The sequence below is a fragment of the Rhinichthys klamathensis genome, unplaced genomic scaffold, assembly GCF_029890125.1.
Source record: "Rhinichthys klamathensis goyatoka isolate OS25496 unplaced genomic scaffold, OSU_Roscu_1.1 h1tg000099l_1, whole genome shotgun sequence".
NCBI classification, from domain to species: Eukaryota; Metazoa; Chordata; class Actinopteri; order Cypriniformes; family Leuciscidae; genus Rhinichthys; species Rhinichthys klamathensis.
Window position 1 is genome coordinate 1,377,292 of NW_026606638.1, and position 6,577 is coordinate 1,383,868.

The following is a 6,577-nucleotide window of genomic DNA, read 5'->3' on the forward strand; positions in this document are numbered from 1 at the left end:
TCTCGTTCGGTTACGACGATGACGACGCCAATGGTCCGAGTCTCCGTCTGAAGGCGCCCTCGCCTCTTTGGATGCGGAGCTTATGGCCATTCTCACTGAGGCGGTGGCAGATATGGTGCTGGAGTGGACAGCGCCCAAGGAGCTGCCGTCGGAAAGGTGGCCTCGGCGCGGGCCGTAAAGCTGAAGCGAGAGGCAGTTCAGAAAGTCGCTAAAAAAATCAAAAAAAAACAGCGCTCCTGATGTGCGTGTCAGGGAGGAAAGAGCGCGGGACGTGTTCGTCGGACCGGTGCGAAGAGGGCGTGTTCCCGCCCAGAGTTCGACGAGAATGTGTTGTTTCTGAAACCGCTGTGTTCTGTTTCAATAACAGTGTGTATTCACAGTTGTTGCGCGATGCAACTGACGCTGTGTTACGTACACACCACACTGTTATGTGTAAGGATTTATGCCATTATACACTCACCTAAAGGATTATTAGGAACACCATACTAATACTGTGTTTGACCCCCTTTCGCCTTCAGAACTGCCTTAATTCTACGTGGCATTGATTCAACAAGGTGCTGAAAGCATTCTTTAGAAATGTTGGCCCATATTGATAGGATAGCATCTTGCAGTTGATGGAGATATGTGGGATGCACATCCAGGGCACGAAGCTCCCGTTCCACCACATCCCAAAGATGCTCTATTGGGTTGAGATCTGGTGACTGTGGGGGCCATTTTAGTACAGTGAACTCATTGTCATGTTCAAGAAACCAATTTGAAATGATTCAAACTTTGTGACATGGTGCATTATCCTGCTGGAAGTAGCCATCAGAGGATGGGTACATGGTGGCCATAAAGGGATGGACATGGTCAGAAACAATGCTCAGGTAGGCCGTGGCATTTAAACAATGCCCAATTGGCACTAAGGGGCCTAAAGTGTGCCAAGAAAACATTCCCCACACCATTACACCACCACCACCAGCCTGCACAGTGGTAACAAGGCATGATGAATCCATGTTCTCATTTTATTTACGCCAAATTCTGACTCTACCATCTAAATGTCTCAACCGAAATCGAGACTCATCAGACCAGGCAATATTTTTCCAGTCTTTAACTGTCCAATTTTGGTGAGCTCTTGCAAATTGTAGCCTCTTTTTCCTATTTGTAGTGGAGATGAGTGGTACCCGGTGGGGTCTTCTGCTGTTGTAGCCCATCCGCCTTAAGATTGTGCGTGTTGTGGCTTCACAAATGCTTTGCTGCATACCTCGGTTGTAACGAGTGGTTATTTCAGTCAAAGTTGCTCTTCTATCAGCTTGAATCAGTCGCCCCATTCTCCTCTGACCTCTAGCATCAACAAGGCATTTTCGCCCACAGGACTGCCGCATACTGGATGTTTTTCCCTTTTCACACCATTCTTTGTAAACCCTAGAAATGGTTGTGTGTGAAAATGCCAGTAACTGAGCAGATTGTGAAATACTCAGACCGGCCCGTCTGGCACCAACAACCATGCCACGCTCAAAATTGCTTAAATCACCTTTCTTTCCCATTCTGACATTCAGTTTGGAGTTCAGGAGATTGTCTTGACCAGGACCACACCCCTAAATGCATTGAAGCAACTGCCATGTGATTGGTTGATTAGATAATTGCATTAATGAGAAATTGAACAGGTGTTCCTAATAATCCTTTAGGTGAGTGTATATTGCCCTGTGTCCTTCAGTGCAATGGCTATTCTGATTATTGCAAGTACGTGTTCACAGTTGTTGCGCGATGCAACTGACGCTGTGTTACGTACACACCACACTGTTATGTGTAAGGATTTATGCCATTATATATTGCCCTGTGTCCTTCAGTGCAATGGCTATTCTGATTACTGCAAGTACGTGTTCACAGTTGGTGCGCGATGCAACTGACGCTGTGTTACGTACACACCACACTGTTATGTGTAAGGATTTATGCCATTATATATTGCCCTGTGTCCTTCAGTGCAATGGCTATTCTGATTACTGCAAGTACGTGTTCACAGTTGTTGCGCGATGCAACTGACGCTGTGTTACGTACACACCACACTGTTATGTGTAAGGATTTATGCCATTATATATTGCCCTGTGTCCTTCAGTGCAATGGCTATTCTGATTACTGCAAGTACGTGTTCACAGTTGGTGCGCGATGCAACTGACGCTGTGTTACGTACACACCACACTGTTATGTGTAAGGATTTATGCCATTATATATTGCCCTGTGTCCTTCAGTGCAATGGCTATTCTGATTACTGCAAGTACGTGTTCACAGTTGGTGCGCGATGCAACTGACGCTGTGTTACGTACACACCACACTGTTATGTGTAAGGATTTATGCCATTATATATTGCCCTGTGTCCTTCAGTACAATGGCTATGCTGATTACTACAAGTACGTGTTCACAGTTGTTGCGCGATGCAACTGACGCTGTGTTACGTACACACCACACTGTTATGTGTAAGGATTTATGCCATTATATATTGCCCTGTGTCCTTCAGTGCAATGGCTATTCTGATTACTGCAAGTACGTGTTCACAGTTGTTGTGCGATGCAACTGACGCTGTGTTACGTACTCACTACACACTGTTATGTGTAAGGATTTATGCCATTATATATTGCCCTGTGTCCTTCAGTGCAATGGCTATTCTGATTACTACACCGTAAGTATTCACAGTTGTTGCGCGATGTAACTGACGCTGCGTTACGTACTCACTACACACTGTTGTGTGTAATGATTTATGCCATATATTGCCCTGTGTCCTTCAGTGCAATGGCTATTCTGGTTACTACGCAGTACGTATTCACAGTTGTTGTGCGATGCAACTGACGCTGTGTTACGTACTAACTACACACTGTTGTGTGTAATGATTTATGCCATATATTGCCCTGTGTCCTTCAGTGCAATGGCTATTCTGGTTACTACGCAGTACGTATTCACAGTTGTTGCGCGATGCAACTGACACTGTGTTTATGTACACACTGCACACTATATGAATTTGCCGTTGTATATTGCCCTGTATCCTTCAGTGCAATGGCTATTCTAGTTACTATGCAGTACGTATTCACAGTTGTTGCGCGATGCAACTGACACTGTGTTTATGTACACACTGCACACTATATGAATTTGCCGTTGTATATTGCCCTGTATCCTTCAGTGGAATGGCTATTCTGATTACTACGCAGTACGTATTCACAGTTGTCGTGCGATGCAACTGACGCTGTACACACTGCACACTGATATGTGTAATGATTTATGCCTTATATATTGCCCTGTGTCATTCAGTGCAAATGGCTATTCTGATTACTACGTATTCACAGTTCGTGCGCGATGCATCTGACGCTGTGTTACGTACACACCGCACTCTGTTATGTGTAATGTTTTATGCCATTATATATTGCCCTGTGTCATTCAGTGCAAATGGCTATCCTGATTACTACGCAGTGCGTATTCATAGTTGTCGTGCGATGCAACTAACGCTGTTTGTGCACACTACACACTGATATGTGTAATGATTTATGCCTTATATATTGCCCTGTGTCATTCAGTGCAAATGGCTATTCTGATTACTACGTATTCATAGTTGTCGTGCGATGCAACTGACGCTGTGTTTGTGCACACCGCACTCTGTTATGTGTAATGATTTATGCCATTATATATTGCCCTGTGTCATTCAGTGCAAATGGCTATCCTGATTACTACGCAGTGCGTATTCATAGTTGTCGTGCGATGCAACTAACGCTGTGTTTGTGCACACTACACACTGATATGTGTTATGATCTATGCCGTCATATGTTGCCCTATCCTTCAGTGCAAAATGGCTATTCTGATCACTACGTATTCACAATTGTTGTACGATGCAACTGACGCTGTGTACACACAACGCACTGATATGTGTAACTATTACGCCGCTATATATTGCCCTGTATCCTTCAGTGCAACTGGCTACTCTTTTACTGTGTAGTCACAGTTGTTGCGCGATGCCACAGACGCTGTGTTATGTACATTGATATGTGTCTATGATTTATGCAGTTATATGTTGCCCTGTATCCTCAGTGCAGCCGGCTATTCCGATTAACTACGTATTTACAGTCGATGTCGCTATGCCTCTGACGCTGTGTTTTTTGTACACAAAAATGTAACTATGCTTGTGCATAGTCTCAGTCGTCGCTACGGCGACTTGCATTGCATCTGTGTAGATATTGAAGCGTAATGCTGCCCTTCAATGTAATGGACCATTGTGTACGCATATTCATGCAGTTTCGGTCGCTTCAGCAACTTGAGCTGCATTATACACACAGATGTTTAAAATGTGCACACTGATGTGTTATGCTGTTATGTTGCCCTCTATCATTCAGTGCAACAACCAGCTATCCTATCTAACTGCATATTCAGTTTGTCGCTACAGCGACTACACTGCACTTATGTACGTATGTACTGCACTTATGCACTTATGTTGCTATTTTGTTGCTCTGTTTCTTTCAGTGCTAAACTAGCTATCTTAATCTACTGTGCATACTCACAGTTTCTGAATGTATGTACGTACACGGATGTGCAATTTACCATGTGTTATGCTGTAATGCTGCCCCGTTTCCGTGCAGCTAGCCATCCTGATCGAACTGTACATCTCAGTTTCTGTCTCTACGCAGTTCTGTCGCTACGGCGACTTATGCTGCGTTATGTACATGCATGGATGCGCTACAGCGACCGATGCTGTTACGTACATGTGCTATGCTGTTATGTTGCCCCGTTTCCTTCAGTACAACTGGCTATTCTGTGCTAACTCGTCTACTCACAGTTGTAGCTACGGCTATGTGTTTGTTGTTTACTGAGGTGCTATGCTATTATGGGGCTATTATCTACTGCGTATATTCATCAGAGCCCAGGTGGTTGCAATTCCAGCATTTTGCCCGGATGAGGTCAGTGTTTCAGAGTCTCAGAAGTACGCTTGTGCCCCATGCGTGCCCTGCGTGCTTATGTGAACAGAACTAGCCAGTTTCGAACTTCAGAGCAGCTCTTCGTCTGCTACGCGGGTGCTAAGAGGCGGCGTGCTGTCGAAACGGAGGCTATCTCACTGGATAGTGGAGGCTGTGCACTGGCTGGCTTATGCTTCACGGGAAGCCGTTTCCCACTCCACTAGGAGTTTGGCGTCATCATGGGCGTGGGCGAAAGGCATGTCTATTCAAGACATTTGTTTCGCGGCAGGTTGGTCGTCTCGTAATACCTTCGCGAGATTCTATAACTTGAATATCCCTTCATTCGCACCACATGTCTGTCAGTGCAGGGAGAGAAAGCTGAGCTGTCGTTGGACTAGGCTAGACTGCCCCGATGGCGCGCGCTCTAGCCACGGTTCGACTAGTCGTCAGACAGTGCGAGTTATTATTAGCATAGCTATCATGTTCACTATATTGTGCCCTTTGTTATGTCCGCATTCATAGCCGGCAGTATTTTCCTAAGCACCAATCACTTGCTGCAATCTCCCTCCATTCAGTTCAGCGTGCTTAGCTTGATGGGAGGGGCCTTCGTTGGTGCAGATGCCGAGTTGGCTCTGTGCCAATAGATGTTTCAACCAGGTCCGGTGTCTGTTCCTGAGAGCTGGGCGGGGTTTCTCCCACGCGGCGGGGGTTTTATTGTTCCCCATACGTAATGTCGAGAGACCGACTCGATAAGGGAACGTCTCTGGTTACTCACGTAACCGTAGTTCCCTGAGAGGAGGGAACGAGACATTACGTAACCTGCCGTGTGGGAGGGACTCGCAGTCTCCTTACTCTCGTTCAGCTAAGATTCTGAGGTTTTTGGCGCCCGCCGTCACCTATATTGAGCAGTGTCAGCCAATCAGGTGATGGCGGGACCGCCATTGGCTATTTGCAAGCAAAAGAGTTATTCTATCAGACTTCATGATTCGAGGAAAATGGATTTCCCCATACGTAATGTCTCATTCCCTCCTCTCAGGGAACTACGGTTACGTGAGTAACCAGAGACGTTTGTTTCACAGTTCAGAGAATCGGATCTGTTGCTTCTCACGAAATACATGAAAGTAAGTGGCCAGTGAACTGGGAGAAGAATAGGGTAAAATGTAAAGCTACTTACACACTGTGTATCTGATATGAATAAAACGTTTTGTCTTATTATAATGGAAAGGAGCTTTCATAGACATCAGTGTGTATTTTACAAACTCAAAATCATTGTTTTGCTAGTTCTTATGTGTATTTAAATGTCTGAAACATAAAAATAAACATTATGTGGTTTAAAATACTCAATAGTTGTGATATATGACAGCACTGAGTGTGTCCGTCTCTGGCTCAGCGCCAGCCAACGCGCGAAAGCACGTTTGAATTTAGCAGTTGATCACGTGATGCACCGACAGTTCTAATCACACCGGTGTGATCGTACGCTCCAGGGACCAGCCAAGACTGATCACACCGGTGTGATCGTACGCGTGAAAGGGATATACCAGGGCTCCAGACTGCGACCAAAATGCATATGCGACCATTTTTTGAGAATGTGAGAGTTAAAATTGTAGCCTATGTGATCGCATTTGTGCGAGTGCATGGTCATGTACTCAGTTAAATTCACGCATGCG